General features: G+C 46.9%; 1 protein-coding gene across 9 annotated transcripts in view; it reads right to left on the bottom strand.

The window, feature by feature from the left end:
- Positions 1–19,030, bottom strand: part of TMEM63C (transmembrane protein 63C) — a 92,860-nt gene extending 73,830 nt beyond the window's left edge. For 4 of the 9 annotated variants that reach the window (XM_077123168.1, XM_077123166.1, XM_077123169.1 and 1 more), the window contains exon 1: positions 18,763–19,027. The gene's annotated coding sequence lies outside the window, so the exon portion shown is untranslated. Of the gene's footprint in view, positions 1–11,884; positions 12,027–18,762 lie in introns of those variants that run through there. The other 5 variants (XM_077123167.1, XM_077123172.1, XR_013160377.1 and 2 more) reach the window with 4 other exon arrangements.
- Positions 19,031–19,306: the final 276 nt, after the last annotated feature.

Raw genomic sequence — 19,306 nt, 5'->3', positions numbered from 1 at the left:
AAATTCCCTAAAGGGGTTCAAGAGCAAATCGGAGGCTGGGCAACAGTGGTTCAGCAGGCAGAGTTCTCACCTGCCATGCTGGAGACCTGAGTTCAATTCTCAGTGCCTGCCTAAGCCCCCCCCCCCCCAAAAAAAAGGGAAGAGCAGATTGGAGGTAGCAAAAGAAAAATCAGAGAACTTGATGATACGTGAAATCAGCCATTCTAAGGAGCAAAACAAAAAAAGAATGAAGAAAAGTGAGGAGTCTATGGAATACCTTTAAGTATCCCAATACATGAATTGTGGGAGTCCCAGAAGGAGGAGAGAAAGAGGCCAAGAGATTACTCAGAGAAATAATGGCTGACCAGTACCCAAATTTAGTGAAAAATAGGAATATATACATCCAAGACACTCAAGAACTCCAAAGAGGATAAACCCAAAAGGACTATACTGCAGCATATTAATAATTGGACTGTCAAATGCCAAAGATAAGAAAGAAAAATCTGAAAGCTGCAAGAGAAGCAACATGTCACATACAAGGAAGCCTCAATAAGATGAGGTACCAATTTTTAACATGAAGCCATGGAGGCAAGAAGGCAGTGGGAGGACATATTTAAAGTGTTAAAAGCAAGAAACTTCCGATCTTTATTCACAGTTGCCAAAAGATGGACGCAACCCAACTGCCCATCAACCGATGAACAGATAAACAAACAGTAGTATATGTGAAATGATTCAATGGAATATCATTCAGCCAGAAGAGGAACAAAGTCCTGAGGCATGCGACATGGATGAACCTTGAGGACATTATGTTGAGTGAAAAAAGTAAGACATGAGAAGACAAATATTGTATGATCTCATTAGTATGAATTCAGTATAATATGTAAACAGCTGATTTGAAGCTGTTATGTACCCCCAAAAAAGCCATGTTCTTTCAGTCCTGATTCAGAATTGTAGGATGGGAACCGTGGATTGTTTCCATGGAGATGTGACACACCCAGTCGTGGGTGTGGCCTTTGATTAGATGGAGATGTGACTCTGCCCTTTCAAGGTGGGTCTTGATTCTTTTAGAAGACTCCTTTAAAAGGGGAAACATTTTGGAGAAACCTCAGATGCAGACATTTGGAGAACAGCTGCATCAGAAATGACAGAGATGCCTAGACAGGTACATTTGGAGATGCAAAACCATGCAGATGCCGTCATGTGTTTTCCCATGTGACAGACATCTGCCTTTCTTGAGTCAAGGTATCTTCCCTGGATGCCTTGGTTTGGACATTTTTATAGACTTAGAACTGTGAGCTTGTAATAAATTCCCTTTTTAGAAGCTGTTCTACAAATGTTAAAATAAATTGGGTAGATGGAAATACTAGCGGTCAATGAGAGAGAGGGGTAAGGGGTATGGCTATGTATGACTTTTTTCTTTTTATTTCTTTTTCTGGAGTGATGTAAATGTTCTGAAAGATGATCATGGTGATGAATATACCATGATGTATGTGATGATATTGTTGGGCCATTGATTGTACACCAAGAATAGAATGTTCATACATTGAGAATGTTCGTGTTGCAACAAGCAAACTCACTGCCCTCCCTCTCTCTACGTGGGACATGACTCCCAGGGGTGTGGACTGTGCTGGTTTGAAAGGATGTATGCCCCCTAGAAAAGCCATGTTTTAATCTAAATCCCATTTCGTAAAGGCAGAATAATCCCTATTCAATACTGTATGTAATTAGATCATCTCCCTGGAGATGTAACCCAATCAAGAGTGGTTGTTAAACTGGATTAGGTAGAGGTGTGTCTCCACCCATTTGGGTGGACCTTGATTGGTTTCTGAAGTCCTATAAAAGAGGGAACATGTTGGAAAATGAAAGAGATTCGGAGAGAGCAGAGAATCCTGCGGCACCACGAAGCAGAGTCCACGAGCCAGTGACTTTTGGAGATGAAGAAGGAAAACGCCTCCCAGGGAGCTTCATGAAACCAGAAGTCAGGAGAGAAAGCTAGCAGATGACGCCTTGTTCTCCATGTGCCTTTCCAGTTGAGAGAGAAGCCCTGACTGTGTTTGCTATGTGCCTTCTCACTTGAGAGAGAAACTCTTAACTTCATCGGCCTTCTTGAACCAGGGTGTCTTTCCCTGGATGCCTTTGATTGTACATATCTATAGACTTGTTTTAATTGGGACATTTTTCCAGTCTTAGAACTGTAAACTAGCAACTTATTAAATTCCCCTTTTTAAAGCCATTCCATTTCTGGTATATGGAATGGTATATAGCATTCCAGCAGCTAGCAAACTAGAACATGGACCTAGTTCAGGGGACAGAAATCCTAGAATGAGCTGGGACTCAGCATCAAGGGATCAAGAAAACCTTCTTGACCAAAAGGGGGAAGAGTGAAATGAGACAAAATAAAGTATCAATGGCTGAGAGATTCCAAACAGAGTTGAGAGGTTATTCTGGAGGATATATTCTTACACATTAGAGGATATATTCCTATGCACTATATAGATATCACTTTTTTAGTTAAGGTATATTGAAGAGGCTGGAGGGAAGTGCCTGAAAATGTGGAGCTGTGTTCCAGTAGCCATGTTTCTTGAAGATGATTGTATAATGATATAGCTTTCACAATGTGACTGTGTGATTGTGAAAACCTTGTGTCTGATGTTCCTTTTATCTACCTTATTGACAGATGAGTAAAACATATGGATTAAAAATAAATAATAATTGGGGGAACAAATGTTAAAATAAATTTAGTAGATTGAAATGCTAGTGATCAATGAAAGGGAGGGGTAAGGGGTATGGCATGTATGAATTTTTTTTAATTTCTTTTTCTGAATTGACGCAAATGTTCTAAGAAATGATACGATGAATATATAACTATGTGATGATATTGTGAGTTAGGTGATTATATATCAAGAATGGAATGATCATACGGTAAAAATGTTTGTGTTTGTATGTTATGTTTAATAAATAGAAAAAAGAATGTTCATGTTGTATGTTGATCAGTTTTATTCCTTTTTTTTTTACATGGGCAGGCACCAGGAATCGAACCAGGGTCCTCTGGCATGGCAGGCCAGCATTCTTGCCTGCTGAGCCACTGTGGCCCACCCTTGATCAGTTTTATTAATAAACTTTTTTAAAAGCCAAAAAAAAAGCTATTCTATTTGGGTACACTTCTTTCTGGCAGCTTTAGCAAACTAATACAGCATAGAATCTAGAATATAGGTTGCCAGGAGACAGAATGAGGCTAGGGAATGGGGAGCAACTGCTTAAGATGTGCAGAATTTTTAACTGCGTTGAATTTAAATATGTGGAAATGGATAGAGGTGATGGTATTATGTTACTGGGAGTATAAGGAACAGTGCTGGATGGTGCTGTGAATGTAGTTTATAGGAGAAGTTTAGAGTTATATATGTCACCAGAAGGAAAGCCAGAGGCCAAAGCTTGGGACTGTATAATACAGTAAATCTTGAGATGGATGACGACTGTGATTAACAGCACAAGTATAAAAAATGTCCTGTGAACTAGAACAAATGTATTACAAGGAGTTACTAATGGAGAGGTATATGGGGGAAAATGCACTATTGTAAACTAGGGCAATACTTAACAGTAATGTCTTAATAGTCTTTCATCAAAAATAACAAATGTACCACACCAATGCGAGGGGGCGGATAAGGTGTATAAGATGTTTTAGGTTTTCTTTTTTCACTTTTTGAGTAATGAAAATGTTCTAAAATTGAGGTGATGAATGCACAACTATGTGACAATATTGTGAGCCACTGAATGTATACTTCGGATGGTTCATATGGTGTGTGTATTTTTTAATGCACAATAAAATTGTATTAAAAAAAACGGCCAACCTGCCACCAGAATTCTTAAAAGCTAGAAACCTAGAGATTTCTGCAGGTTGAGAGAAAAGATAATAGACAATAGATCGAAGCTGCATGAAGAAATAAAGCTCACTGATCTCCAAGGAGGCAAAGCCATGTACATTTAAATACCAGCACTACTATATTTTTTAGTTTGCTATTCCACTTTTTACTTCCTGCAGGATCTAAAACGTAAATGTACAAAAAGAAATGATAAGTCAGTGGTTTGGGACTCAATGCATAAACATGGAGTTTGTGAGAACTACAGAAAAGGGGATGGGTCTTTCAGTTTTAGTTTTAAGTTTAGTTTAGTTTTAAGCTCCACGATAACTTCAAAGAAAATATCAAAGAATATGCAAGCCTATAGAGACAGAAATTACGGGACAGGTTGCCAAAGCAAGGGAGCATGGGGAATGCGGAGCTAAGGTCTAATATGTGTAGGATTTCTGCTTGGGGAGAGGGGATAGTTTTAGCAATGGAAGGTGGTGTGGATATCACACTACAGTGCAATTAATCCCTGGAATGGTAAGTTTAGGAGGGGTTGAGATGGGGAAGTTTATGATGTACATATGGTCCCACAGTGAAAAATAAAGGAGCAAAAGTAAGAGTTAAAAATTAGGGATGGATGTTGAAGTTTATCAAATGCCTTTTCAAACTTTAAATGTGAAACTGCTGGTCCTAAAGTAGGCACATTTTCAGCTTTAAAACTAGTCATTTCCATTAGGCATTGTTAGAATTTGTGGCGCTGTCCATGTGATTTTTGGGGTCTATTTTGAACTATTAATTCGTTAAATTGTTAACTATTGTCCTAATATTGAATCCACATTTCTGAAATATCACCCCATTAACTGGTGGTGTAGTAATCTTTTTAACATGATGCTGCATGCTATTTATTACTATTCAACTTATGATTTTGCATCAATATTCATACACAAAAATTTTCAGAGGTTTTTCTCTTTTTTTGTGCGATGAAATCAAGTTGGTATCAATATGAGGATGGTTTCATAGAACAATTTGGACTCTCTTCTTCTTTATGATTGGTGCAGTTGGTAGAGTTTAAATAACAACAGGATTATCTGCTAATTGAAGGTATGATAGAAATTAGAAGTTGTCTAAACCTGGGATATTTTGGAGGGGAGGAGGGGATACTTTGATGAAAATTCAGTTTCTCCTATGAGTATCGGTCTGTTGGGATTTTCTCGTTTTTCTGGGGTCAAACCAATGATTTCCATTTTCCCAAGCACTATCAATTTCAGTCAGTTTTGCAATGAATGTGTATCTGGCTGAAGACAGTATTCTCTAGAACCCTATTTTCTCTGCACTGGTAGCTCTTTTTCTCATTTTAATTTTCAATTGTATATGTGTGACTCATGCCTTCTCCACTCCCCAGTTGGTTAGCTAGACTTTTAAAAAATCATCAATCTGCACACAATTTTTTTCAAGATTCTATTTCCTGTGGACATAGCCAAGGAATAGGGGAGCTAAATTCAAGGAGTGAGATGGGGAATGTGACAGAGGAGGGCGGCTTGATAAATACAAGTCATTCAACAAGCATTTAAAAACAGCAGGGCTAAAAAAAAAAAGTTAAAAGTTAAAAATTAAAAAGTGCTTGGCTTCTGGGACCTATAAGAAGCCTGTCCCCATAGTCCCTGGACTTGAACACCTGCCCCTTCCTTCCCCCAAGCCCCTCCCCGAGGCGGACCTGCCAACTCCCGTGCTCACTAGTCCCTCAACACACCCTTTTGGAACCTTCTCTAATCCCCCAGGAAAAGTGCAGAGCCTGTCATCCTAATTACTCTCTTTTTTTTAATTTTGAAAGATTTTAAACACCAAACAAAGTTAAATGAATACAACTACTGAATTAACAAACGTTAACACTATGTCATCCTTGCTTTGGATCTTTTTGTTACATAAAAGATGTGTTACTGGCAAATCAGCAGCCCTTCCTTTTCCTCTTTTCAGTCTCATCTTCTCTCTGTCTCTTTCCAAAGAAAACCTAATAGGTATCACGCAGCATGTGTGTATCCATAAATCATTGACAGTATTGCTTTGTGATTTTTATTAAAATTAAGGTTTCATGAATGGCATTATTAAGCAATATTCTTTCTTTGCAATGCTGTTTTTTAATTTATCCCATGTTAATAATACATATTTAATAATACATGTATATATATATATAAGATTTATTGAGGCACAATTTGCATAAAATAAAGTCCCTCAATTGTACGAATTGTTAAATGCTGTGCATTACTGTCCTGGAGAACCGTACAACTGTCGGATTCACATGGGTGAGTTTTTCTAGGTAATTTAAACTCCTAGATGTGAAACTGCTGGTCCTAAAGTACGCACATTTTCAGCTTTAAAACTAGCCATTGCCAAACGTCCCTTGGCGATTTGTACTTGCCCGTGTGACAGCGTCGTAACTCTCCCCTAACCTGCCCGCCTCCCCCTCCCCCATGACTTCGGCAGGCCCTGTGTGGGATCAGAGCTCAATGGACAAAATGAAAAGATGAGCTCACTGTCAAGCAGAAAGGCCTTGGAGACTTTTTCTGGCTGGGGCCCCAGGAAGGCTGCACAGAGGAGGCGCCATGTGGGTTGGACTTTGAAGGAGACCCTGAACAGATGAGGGTGGGGCTGAGGACCAGGACTGGGATGGGAGGGGAAGGTGGGCCGGACAGTCCAGGGCATGTTTCACTTGCCAGAGCAACAGTTCTCGGCTGCGCGGGGGTGAGAGGAGGGTAGAAATGCCAGGTGCATGTATTTTGTGAAAACCTCAGGATGAGCTGAGACAGTCCCCCTCCCCATGTCCCCATGGAGAGCCTCTGAGAGGGAGCACCGTGTGCAAAAAGGGGGAAGTAGGAGGGCAAATGGAAAATGTCATTTGGACTTAAACAAGTCTGCAAAGGCAGGTTCTGGGGAGCCACTGGGAGTCTTTGAGGGCAGGAGTGACAAGGTCAGAGCTGGGCTCAGAGAAGATTCATCTGGATAGCTAAGCAGGGCAGCCGGGACGCCCAGCCCCCAAAATAAGACCTAGGTCGGAAAGGCAGTTCTCCCAACGTCTTTCCTGCCTCTCTCCTGGCTTTGGGGAAAGGGCAGGGCCTTTTCTTCCCCAGACCCCCAGGAGAGCTGAAGGACTTGGGCTTCTCCAGCGCTTCCATCTGCGGCCAGGTGCGCACTGTTTCCCCGCCCCTCCATCCCGGCCGCACACGCCTGGGCTCAGCCCGAGGGGCTGCCTGCCTCGGAGGACCAGGGCCCAGCTACTCCCATCTCCTTCCCGGCCCCTTCCCAGTCTCCGCTCAGCCCCTCTGCCATGTGTCCATGGGCTGCGGGGTGGGGGCAGGGTGGGAATCCTATCCTGTTTTTACTGCGCTCCTGGCAGGAGCTGTCCTTCAGCAGAACCCAGCTTCGGGCACCCTGCCCAGAGGGCAGGGGAAGGGGAGACACGCATCACCTTCTCTTCCCACGCCTTCTGCCTTAAGCAGCTTCAGCATAACCACAAGCTGCTAAAGGGTGTGTCAGGGACTTCATGGAGAGGGCCTGGGAATCAGAGCCCAGGGCCAGTCATGCTGCCACTGGGGTGTGTATTTCCACCTCTTTGAGCCTCATACCTGCTCGGCCTCTCTCCTGGGGCTAGAAAAGACTAAATGCAATGACAAGGAATCTGAGGTCCCCGAGTGTCACCAGGGTCTCAGGCCAGGGGCACTGTGCAGGCTCCTGTTCGTCTGGTGCCTTAGAAGGTTTACAGGCCGGGTCACACCAGGCCCCAGCCCAGGAGGGGTCCCTAGGCCAGCAGCAGCTTATTCTTTGCCCCAAAGGATGATAATCACACAGATCCTCTCTTTCAGAGAAGACCTCCCCCTCTGCCAGGCCCTCAGCGATCAGAAGCTCTTTGGAAGAGAGTGGCTCAGTTCTCAGAGCGCCCACAGCAGGTCGTCACCCAAGCGTGCCTGACCATCCCAGAGATCCCCAGACAGGTGGCCACTCAGCAGGAAAGGGCAAGTGGCAAGAAGGGCACTCACGGTCACGAAGCACCCTGCCAGGCACCTCTCAGGACCCTCCCATTCACCTTCCCGGCGGCCCAATCGATGCAGGGAGGCTATTTTCCCAGGGCACACATGGAAGACGCAGGAGGGGGAGCAAGCAGCTGACGAAGCCAGTTGGAAACCCAGACCCCAAGGTGGCTGTCCTCCTACACCCCAGGCAGGGTGGCCTCGCACGCCAGGTCCTCCATGCCCTCTGCAGCATTTCTAGCCTATGGCCCAATCCCTGTTACTCAGACACCCTGGGATGACAAGGCCTCAACATCAAAACTCCAACAAACAGCCCTATTATCTTCAGCCCATTGGCCATAGGTCCATCTCATTCACCCGCATTTCCAAAGACCTTAGGATCCCCTGCTATTTTGCCAGAACTGCGGGGCTGAGGCCAGTGTCCCTCTGGCTAGGCATGACCCTGAGAAGAATGAGGAGAAAGCGCCTATCTCTAGGGCCACCTTCCTGGTGAGGAGGCTCGGTGATGGGGAAAGGGGACTGGCTTCCCGCTGGAAGCTGGCCTGGCCCCTCTGTCTCTGATTCCCCAAGGATCTGGCACAAGAGCCTGTGGACACAGGGCTGTGCCGTAGGGCATCCAGCCCGGCCCTTCCAACCTCACCCGGAGGGGGTTCCTACAGAACAGCTCTTCTGCAGCAGAGAAGGCTGGGAAAAGCAGACTTCTGGATCCTTGTCCTGGGTTTCTAAGTGGGTCCATGTCACAGTTTCCCTTTGGGGAACGTCGCTCACGAAGAGGAGACCCTCATCAGGACACTTCCTCCCCTCTTCCCTGGCCTCTGCAGGCTTTGATACCAGCCTCAGGGGGTTGGGGGAGGATTTGGTGGCTTGGGTGCACACCCAGCCCTAGAAACACAGGACGCAGAGTTCCGGCCACAGGGTGCTCTCCTAAAGAGTTGTCCTCTGTTGGCCCTGAGCAACCCAGGCACACCCTGGAAAAAGGACGCCCAGGTCCACACTTCTGCTTGCCCTTTAGCCCCATCTTGCATGGACTGCAGCAGACAGCTCTCGGACAACAATGAGGAGTCCGCTTCACCCTACCAAGCGTGAATAAGCTGTGCAAACCACTGCTCTCCCTAGGGAGAGGGGCGGAGAAAGCACCAGGGCCCCACTTCAGAAAAAGCAGTGCACTAAAAGCTGCGGATCTCACTGGAGGCTGGGCACTTCCACTCAGCTCTTTCACTGCAGCCCTTCCCAGGGCAAACCGGCCAGCGGCCTGGGTTCCTTGCACTCTGGACACTGTACAAAGAGCACTTCATGCTCATTTTCTCTATGGTCCTTCCACCAGCCTCTCCCCAGGAAAAACCAGAGGATAGAGGCCCGGGGATTTGTGAGCCAGTAGGGAAGACAGAGGCCTGCAGTAAAGTCCACTGTACCACTGGACCCGCCACACTTTATGGGGCGGAAATCCTGTTAGCATAACCATCACTGGCAACCAAGGGGGTAAGGAAGTCCTTAAGGGCCAAATGGAACTTAGAAGGGGGCCCTGGGCTGGCCAGAGAGCAAGGACCCCCTCTGAACAGGGAGCAACCACGTTTCCCCCTTGAGGCAGGAGGCAGAGGGCATCAATTTAGATTAGTCTCCAGGAATAACATTTTCTGTCTGTAATTTCACATTTCCAAACCCCTCCCACCCATCTGGGAGAGGTGCTTTCATCCCAGCTTTCAGGTAAAGAAGGTGGGGACAGAGTGGCAGCCAATAGGGCTCTTGGTCCTGAATGAGGCTCTCAGCTCTACAAGTTTGATTCTCCTTCAAAGACACGAGACATGAGCCCGACTCGCCAAACACAGGGGAGGACACGCCAAGGATGGTGGAGCACCAACCTTCCTCCTAGAGAGGGGCTAGATGTGGATCCCAGAGGAAGAGCCCCTAGAACAGTGGGTCCTCTCTTCTCCTTGGCCCTTCACTACCCCCCGGCATGCAGCTGGTTCCCATCTGGCTTACTGGACACTGTATGCCCTCCCACAGGTCACCCAGTGACAACTCTGCTTGTCACACCACCCTGGGCTTACTGCGGAACACCCCAGAGCCAGCTTCAGGGCTCTGTGTCCCACAGGACATCTCCGAGAAGCAAAAACCCAAGCGCCAGGCGCATGGTGCCTCCCCTTCACTCAGGATGGGGGGGCTGGCGCCTCCCATCCTGTGAGGCTGCACAGACATCACCAAAGTCCCTCTCTCCACGGGACCTGGCTGCCCAGGTGTGTGCAGAGCTGCTGGCTCCAGGGCAGGGGGGAGCTCCACCCTTTGGTCCTGACAGGCCCATGGAATTTGGTGTAGAGGGCATGATGGGAAGGTAATCAAGTGAGTCTGGCTCCCCTCTTCAAGCTACTCCTTCCCGAGTAACTAGAAAATGTGGACCCCTAAAATTGGGGGAAATGCCGGGGCTGTCTCCTGTCACCGGCCACCCCCAACCCCTCCATCAGGGAGCACTGACAGCCTCACCTAACCAAGGTTGGGGCTGTGGGGAGAGGAGGAGAGGAGGAAAGGGGAGGAGGGCACTTCTGGTCTGCATGGTAGGGGCTGGGGCGTCAGGAAACCCTGTTTGAAGCGCTAATCCCTGCTGCCGTGTGAGGTAGCAACTGACCAGGGGCAATTCCCTGTACCCTCTGCACCTCGGCTTCCTTTTCTGCACAATGATGATGGCTGACTCGAGCTCCAAAATGCTACAGCTCACTCCCTGACTCAGTTTCCCTCCAGAGAAAGGCTTCTGTCCCAGAGAGGAGGCCAAGGTGAGCTAAGGAAAAGCTCACCTCCAAGGGCAACAGTTCCACCCTGTTTCTGAGGTCATCCATTTGTCCTGGGGACTGGAGTCAGAGACAGAGCAAGGAAAGGTGATACCACAGATGCTAAGAGAAGGCTGGCTGGCCAACACTGTCCCCTGGCCCCTTCTCAAGCGAATCCCTGCTTTTCTGGAGTTTCTGGAGCCAGGAAAGCAGAAAGCCCGTCTCTTTGTCCCCCTCAGCACCATCCTTCCCACAGCAGCCTGGGAACATCCACTGGGTGTCCTCTGGGGCTGATACCTAGGATGGCAGATAGAAACTGGGCTGCCCTGCAGGCTTTCCTTCCCCCAGGCCATGGCTCCTTCTCTCCCTGCTCCACAGCTGTAGCAGGGGCCCCACAGCCTCTGTGCTTAGACGAGAGCTCTTTCTTGATGGGCGATTTTCTCCCATCACCAGACAATTCTGGTGTGAGATTCCCACAGCTCTCACACCAATGACCCCCTGGCATCCCATGCAGAAGTTGGAACTCCCTCGATGGCCAGGGATGAAGAAAAGGGGCCAGTGGTGGGGACCCTTCCCGAGATGGATCCAAGGGGTTAGAGAGCAAGAATAGCCAGAGAGCATGGGGTCAAGGTTGCTAAGTGGCCTTGGTCAAGCCACAGCACCCCAGGGCCTCAGCTTCCCCAGGGCCATCACTCGAACCCAAAGTCCCTCTCTCAAATCCAAGGAGAGGATGGAGGCAAGAATCTTTCTTTGGAAGCACATGGGAAAAAGATGTCATTCTCTGCCCGGGGGTCCCAGGAGCCCCGCCCACCCAGAACCATAAAACGGACCCCCACCCAGCGGCGGCAGCCGCGCGGCAGTGTCGTCAGACTGCGGTGAGAGGCATCCCCTCCCATCCCCCCCGCGGGGAACCCCTGGGCGGGGGCAGTCCAGAGAGGGGACTCCCACCTGGCCTTGAGGAGGGGCAGCCGGGACCCCTAGGCCGGCCGGGTACCTCCCCCTCCTCGGCCTCTCCCCAGCCCTCCCGAGAAGGATCAACTAAGCCATTGCTTTCCACCCTTCCCTAGGCACATACTGGGGGGGGGGGGGGGGGGGGGGAGCCAGCTGTGGCAAAAGACTGTGGCGCAGTCTCCCCCACCCCCATCCCCATCCCCGGCAGTCCGAGGTCCAGGGAAGCACAGAAGCCAGCCATCCCATCCGGCTCGTTCCCCAGCCCTTCCCCGGCCCAGGACCCGGATCCTACGTCCCCCCTCACGGCTGGCTCAGTCCTGGCTCTTACCATCCGCGTGTCCACCGCGCCGGTGCCCTCCGCGTCACGGCCCCCGCCCCAGGCCAGGTGCTCCGGCAGCTAGGGCGCGGTGACCAGGGAGGAGACTGCCGGCGGGTCCTCCTCCTCCCGCGGCCTGGTGGAGCCGGCACCACCTGCTAAGGGACGGTCAGCAAATTCCCCTCCGCGTCGCAGCGGGGGCGCGGCAGGCCGGCCCCTCCCCAGCAGGAGCCACCTAGGTCCCGCCCCGTGGTTGCTCAGACCCGACCGGAAACCCAGCCTAAATGATCATATGCAAAAGTCCAGGCTCCGCCTTAGAGATCTTGTCGCTACCAGGAACCATCTGTAAATTATCGAGGCAAAACGCAAGGCTGCTAGTCCCTTGCTGCCGAGGCGCCAGCACCCGCTGCCGAAGTGAGGTGTCAGCAGCTTTTTTGCTACTCTCTGCCTACCCTCCGCCTGTCCCACCACCCCGCCCAAGGTCTGAGGCATGCACTCCCCCACCAGCCTGAAGCAAAAGAAGACACAAAACCCCAAAAGGCAATGCTGTGTCCTGCCTAGGGACCAGCTCTAGGCACAGGCTCTCTGTGGCCGGTAACCAGTTCCGGCTCCTACTTCCCTGGCAGGGAAAGATCTAGGGATTGGTCACAGACCCAGCCACAGCCCCAACGTGGAGGCTCAGAGCAGTGGGCTGGGTCATTTCCAGTTTTCCAGGGGCCACACTCTTCCTCGGAGTTTCCTCAGCGTCCAGGCTGCCCTGCTGGAGGTGATTGGTTTTGATCCTGGGGGTGTTTGCACCCCCACATATCAGCATGCAAAATAAGGGGCACTTTCCAATCTGCCCAGGGACTGGGTATTTGCTGCTGGAGCTGATGGAGGGAGGAGCTGGACACTCAAATTTATCTCCTGTTCCAGTTTGCTAGCTGCGGGAATGCAATATACCAGAAATGGAATGGCTTTCAAAAGGGGAATTTAATAAGTTGCTAGTTTGCAGTTCTAAGGCGGAGAAAATGTTCCAATTAAAACAAGTCTATAGAAATGTCCAATCTAAGGCATTCAGGGAAAGATACCTTGGTTCAAGAAGGCTGATGAAGTTCAAGGTTACTCTCTCAAGTGAGAAGGCACATGGCAAACACAGTCAGGGCTTCTCTCTTAGCTGGAGGGGCACATGGCGAACACTGTGTCATCTGCTAGCTTTCTCTCCTGGCTTCTGGTTTCATGAAGCTCCCCAGGAGGCATTTTCCTTCTTCATCTCCAAAGCACTGGCTGATGGACTCTCTGCTTCGTGGTGCTGCAGCATTCTCTGCTCTCTCTGAATCTCTCCTTCTCCAAAATGTTCCCTCTTTTATAGGACTTCAGAAACTTATCAAGACCCACCCAAATGGATGGAGACATGTTGTTACCTAATCCAGTTTAACAACCACTCTTGATTAAATCACGTCTCCAGGGAGATGATCTGATTACAGTTTCAAATATACAGTATTGAATAGAGATTGTTCTGCCTTTATGAAATGGGATTTAGATTAAAACATGGCTTTTCTAGGGGACATACATCCTTTCAAACCAGCACATCTTCCATTTAGCAGTTTTATAATGGTAAAATATTACTTGTTAGAGTTGTTAGTAATATAAGATGATAAAGGGAGCAGTGGAAAATGAGGTCCTGAGATGCCAGAAAAGGGGGTCAGAGGGTAGCCAGTTTTCATGGGTTGGTTCCCCTGTGACCAACATCACAACCTCCCCGTGCCCCAACTCCAGACTGGTGCCCCCTGGCTAGGAATCCTCTGTGCCCTCCTGTGCCTTGCCTCACCTCCCCTTATCCTGGCTCTTCTGACCCAGTGGCCCTAATGTGAGCCACTAGGCAGATTCAGACAATGTTCGTTCATTGAGTCACTTACTCGCTCATTCATTCATTCACAGTACAGGGAGGCTTTTGAACACCCAGTATGCAGTGGCAAGAGGGCAGCAGACATCTGGGTTCTAGCTCTGGCTCAGCTGTTAACGTTCTGTGCAATCTCGAGTAGCTTAATCTCTTTGGCTTTGTTTTTCTCTCTTATCTAATACGTAAGGGCTGGGCTAGTTGGGGTCAATTTTGGCCCTCAAACTCTGTTGCCCTGGCCTGGTGGGGACAAAGATAAAGCGATTAAATACAAGAGTAGCACTTACAAGTTCCAACTGGGTCATCTAAATGTGGTACTTAATCTCTCTGGGCTTCATTTTTACATGTGTAAAAGGGCAGAAATAATAATAATCACCTTAAAGGGTGGTTGTGAGGATTAAATGAAATATCATCTATAAAGTTAACACTCTCTAAGTATTAATTGTTGTTGCTATGGTGCTCATGGTCTGGGGGTAGGGATTAAAACAGGGACAAAAACAGCTACTTCTCATCACAGAACCACTCTCTGACCCGAGGGCCAAAAAACTAAGTGAAGCGCAGACTAAGGGTTACTAGCTGTGTGACCTTGGACAAATTACTTAACCTCTCTGAGGTTACCCTCTTTAAAATAGGTGCCATGGTGCAGATAAAAGGAGTCTAGTAATAGAACCTACCTCATAGGATTTCACTTTATACTATGAGTATAAAGTGAAATGAAATATGTGAAGTGCTTAGCTCAGTTCTTTACACACAGATGCCTGACCTGTGTCAATCTCTCTCTTCCTAGAAGCACTTAGGTAGAAGGGAGGGGAGACCCTAGGACTGAAATTCCCAAGCATTATAGTATCCTGTGAGAATGTTTCAGCTCCAACCCAGAGCTGGCTTCAGTGTCTCTCCAATCCTCTTTGCCATCCACACGGGACCTTACACCAGCTTCCCTGATGACCCCTGAATATGCCCTGTGGTGGGAGCTGAGGCCAGAAAGGGAGACTGGAAGCAGGTCTTGAAAGGTCATGAATGCCAGGCTCAAGAGTTTGAGTTTTTAGTAGATAAAAGGGAGCCATAAAGAGTTCTTGAGCAGTAGTCAATGGACAAGATTGTTCAGCACACACCCAATTCACTCCAGCTGCTGGAGAAAAGACCTGGTAGGCATCGGGGCATGGGATAGAGGGCAATACAGAAAAGGAGGAAAGAGAACCCACGGGATGCAAGGGTCCTGGGCAGTGGTGAAAGAGATAACCCCAATGTCCTAACCAAAACCACTAACCACCTAGGTCAGTGTCAGCCTCAGAGAAGGGGCTTGGTAGAGCTGTGTGGAAATGAAGCATTGAGGCTTTGTGGCCCTAGAAACATTTTGAAGGAAACTGGCCTCTGGTCTGTGGTAGCTGAGAATGTTTTGCATGTTCTCATTCTGTGCGGATGGGATTGGAAGTGCCCTTGGCCTGGATTGTCATCTGAAAGACCAAGACCATTCCTGTCTTCATGGTTAGTTTGTTAATCTCCAGTATCTTGTCTAGGAGCATGACCCACAGCAGTAAAGATGGAGAAAAAGTCTTTTGAGTAACCAAAACAGATGGAACTGTCCAGTTGCCAAAACTCCAGTGCTTTCTCTGCAGAAGAGCACCTTGTACCTTCCATGAGAGCCCACTTGCATTTATTTCACACACTATTTCAACAGACTCGGTGTAGCAGAGATGAAGTGCCACCCCTTATAGCCTTTCTTTCCTTCTTCCTTTTAGCAGTAGAAATTACCAGATTAAAACCTAGATTCATTTGATCAGTGAGTGTAAAAGTATTTGCAAGCCCCCTTCGTGGAATGGTGAGAGTGGGGAGAAATTCAACTTCCCCAAGTCGAATTCTTGATATTCTCACAAGCAGTGTGGACAACCAGAGCTACAGGCTGAGCCCCCAGTCTTGGGGTTTGTTCATATGAAACTTAACCCCACAAAGGATAGGTCAAGTCTACTTAAAATTTAGGCCTAAGAGTCACCCCCAAGAGAGCCTCTTTTGTTGCTCAGATGTGGCCCCTCTCTCCAGCCAACACCACGAGCAGTCTCACCACCCTCCCCCTCTCTGCGTGGGACATGACTCCCGGGGGTGTGGACCTTCCTGGCAACGTGGGACAGAGATTCTGGAATGAGCTGAGACTCAGCATCAAGAGACTGAGAAAAACCCTAGAATGAGCTGAGAATTAACATCAAGGGATTGAGAGAATCTTCTCGACCAAAAGGGGGAAGAGTGAAACGAGACTAAGTGTCAATGGCTCAGAGATTCCAAACAGAGTCGAGAGGTTATCCTGGAGGTTATTCTTACGCATTAAGTAGATATCACCTTGTTGTTTAAGATGTAGTGGAGAGGCTGGAGGAAACTGCCTGAAAATGTACAGCTGTGTTCCAGTAGCCATGTTTCTTGATGATGACTGAACAATGATATAGCTTTCACAATGAGACTCTGTGAATGTGAAAACCTTGTGTCTGATGCTCCTTTTATCTACCATATCAACAAAAATGTAAAATATATAGAATAAAAATAAATAATAGGGGGAACAAATGTTAAAATAAATTTAGTTTGAAATGCTAATGGTAAATGAAAGTGAGGGGTAAGGGGTATGGTATGTATAACTTTTTTTCTCTATTATCGTTTTATTTCTTTTTCTGTTGTCTTTTTATTTCTTTTTCTAAATCGATGCAAATGTTCTAAGAAATGATGAAGATGCAACTATGTGATGATATTAAGAATTACTGATTATATATGTAGAATGGAATGATATCTTATTGTTTTGTCTGTTAATTTTTTTAATTAATAAAAAATAAATGAATATAATTATGAAAGTGAACATATAGAACAAATGAGATTTAAGAGGCTTGTCAGCCAATTGAAAATTTAGACATTATTTGTTTGCAATTCAAGGAAACTCATATGAAAACTAATAAAGCAATTACAAAAATAAAAAAAATTTAAAAACCTGGATTCTGGAAACTACATATCCCAGCCTTCCTTGCAGCTGGGTTCAGCTATGTGATAAATCCTAGTGATAGGATATGAATGAAAGTGATTGGTTTAACTTCTGGGTCATTTCCTGAAAAGGAAACCGCCTGCTCTTCAATTCTTTCCCCTTTGTGCAGACTGGTATGTGAACGTGGGGATGGGGAGCAGTTTTAATGATGTCAACAAGGGCTGGCCAAGTAACAAGACAGAAAATGCCTGGGTGCCTTGGTGACCAAAGGAGAAGAGCCTTGGAGTTCAGCCACCTTGGACTTTTATGTGGGGCAACAACAAACCTTGTAAAGCCACTATGGTGTGTTTTCTGTTACAGCATCTGAACAAACAGCCTAACTGATAAACTTGATTTCCTGGTTTTCAAACACAGCAGGTGAGCAGGAGGATATGGAAAGAGAAAGGTTCTATAAAAAGCAAGCACAGCACAGTGAAATCAGCAAAAGCCAAGAGCAACAGAAGAGACAGAAAAACTGTAAACCAAACTCAGGAATTTGGGGTCATTTGGTATAGGGTCATTTCAGTTGACCTTGGGGGCATCAGTGTATTACGGAGGGGGCCAGGGGGTATTGGGAATATGCTCAAACCAGTGATCCTGAATCATTAAGAAAAGTTAAGTTATTAACCCAATATTTTATTTTAAAAGGAAAACAATTATATAATGCATTTAGAAAGCATCCAGTCAAAAGGTTAGAATAAAGTAAAGCAGTACACTTAAGGAAGAAATGTTCAGCATCCAGAAAAATTAACCATTGAAAATGATGTCTTCCCCCAAGGTTCAGAGAACTAAAATTTTAATGCATTGATATTTGCTTTCCTCCCCACTAGTTTATAAATCCTTTTTTCTTTAATTCCTAATATCTAGCACAGTGACCCTGACTCAGTATAATACTTATTCATAGTAATGGAAGTGAAGTCCATGCTACTTTAGATGCCAGAGCTTAGCAGGTTCTCATTAGCTCTTGGGATAATCAACAGTGAAGTTGCCTGTGGCCCCAAACAGCCCATTGAAGAGCTATAGGGGCACAGTTCTCATAGTCAAGGCTGTTATTAAGCCCAGAGTACTCCTAGGACCTCATGCTTGTCTAAAAATAATTTCATCAGAAACACCAAATTCACAAAGACCTACATGCACAAGAATATTCATTGCAGAATTGTTTGTAACGGCCCAAAATGAACACAACTGTACATAGCCTATACAACTGTACATGGTCTTTCTGCCCTGCCCAGGTGAGATGTTTAGGAAAAATAAGCATGTGAAGGAAAGGTTGGAGACCAAGGAAAGAGGTAGTAGGTATACTTACTGCTTGTTTCGTATCAGCTCTCCTCTCACTATTTTAGGCCATGGGGCAGGGGAGCCACACATTTGTACCTCTAACACCCCAAGGCCTGGTGCTGGGTGAGACCACCGGGTAAATGTAAGTGGGGGACAGTGGGCTCGGAGGTGATGTGAGTCAGTCTCCGCAGATTTTGCTACAGGATCCAGAATGCAAACTTATGCCATCAACAAGGACAGTTTTTCAAGGCAGAACCAAGACACCATTCACATTTTAAAGGACAATCCAGACATTCCAGGCCATCCCTTGTCTCCAAGAACCAAACCAAGACTGTTTAGGAAAGCGGGTCCACATGGGGAACTCAGACTTCTGTCATACACTCTAATTTGCCTTTTCAAACAGAAGGGAGTTTGATTTCCTGTGCAGAGGGAATGAGTACAATGTATTCCATGTATTTGGATGGGAAAACATTTTTCCAGTGTCCTCTAACCAGGCACAGAGTTGTGGATTTTTAGAGAGAAGAAAGCCTCACTCAGGCGTAGGTCCAGCAATGCAGCAGTGCCCTTTTCCTAGAGGCTGACATTCCCTAGGCTGGTGGGGCCTGAGTGGGGAAGGCAGGGCCCTATAATTATTCGGCTCTCCCACAGGACAGTCCAGCCTTCCCTTCTGCTGAAGCAGCCCTGTCCTCCCTGTACACCTTGCCCTCCCTTACCCATGGCCTCAGGCTGCCCACTCACCAAGGCTTCACCAGGTCCTCTTAGCCAGAAGTAGCCTTTTTACTAGTACATCTCTTCTAGAAGAAATTCGCAGTTGATAGGAGGTCATTATCATCCACCATCAACAGTCACTACTAATTTTCAATATTGGAAACTACTGGGGCCAGGCCAGAAGGCAGATGCTAATGACATCACAAAGGAAGCATTTCTGTTTGGCTGGAACTCTGGAGACCCCAGAAAAGGAGGGTTTGCGCATCCACAGGTGAACTAAACTGGTCATCTTTAGACAAATCTGGAGGTTGAAGCGTGTATAGCCCTCCCTTAATTATCTTGAACCTGGTTGATACCCTGCAGGATTGGATTATTAAAGAAGACTTGGATCTGTGTGGATATTTTATTGAGGTTACCAGACTAAAGACCCTCCAAGCAGATACTCATGGGGCAGAAATACCATTTCCCTGTTAGATTTCTTCTGGGCCATTAAGCAAGGATTCCGTCTCCTTGGCCCTAAGCTCTTGAAATCAGTTTGATTTTACTCATTCCACTGCATGTTAGTATGTGTTTT

This window comes from Tamandua tetradactyla, chromosome 12, assembly GCF_023851605.1.
Source record: "Tamandua tetradactyla isolate mTamTet1 chromosome 12, mTamTet1.pri, whole genome shotgun sequence".
In the NCBI taxonomy this organism is placed as follows: domain Eukaryota; kingdom Metazoa; phylum Chordata; class Mammalia; order Pilosa; family Myrmecophagidae; genus Tamandua; species Tamandua tetradactyla.
This window is presented reverse-complemented; position numbering and strand designations above follow the sequence as displayed.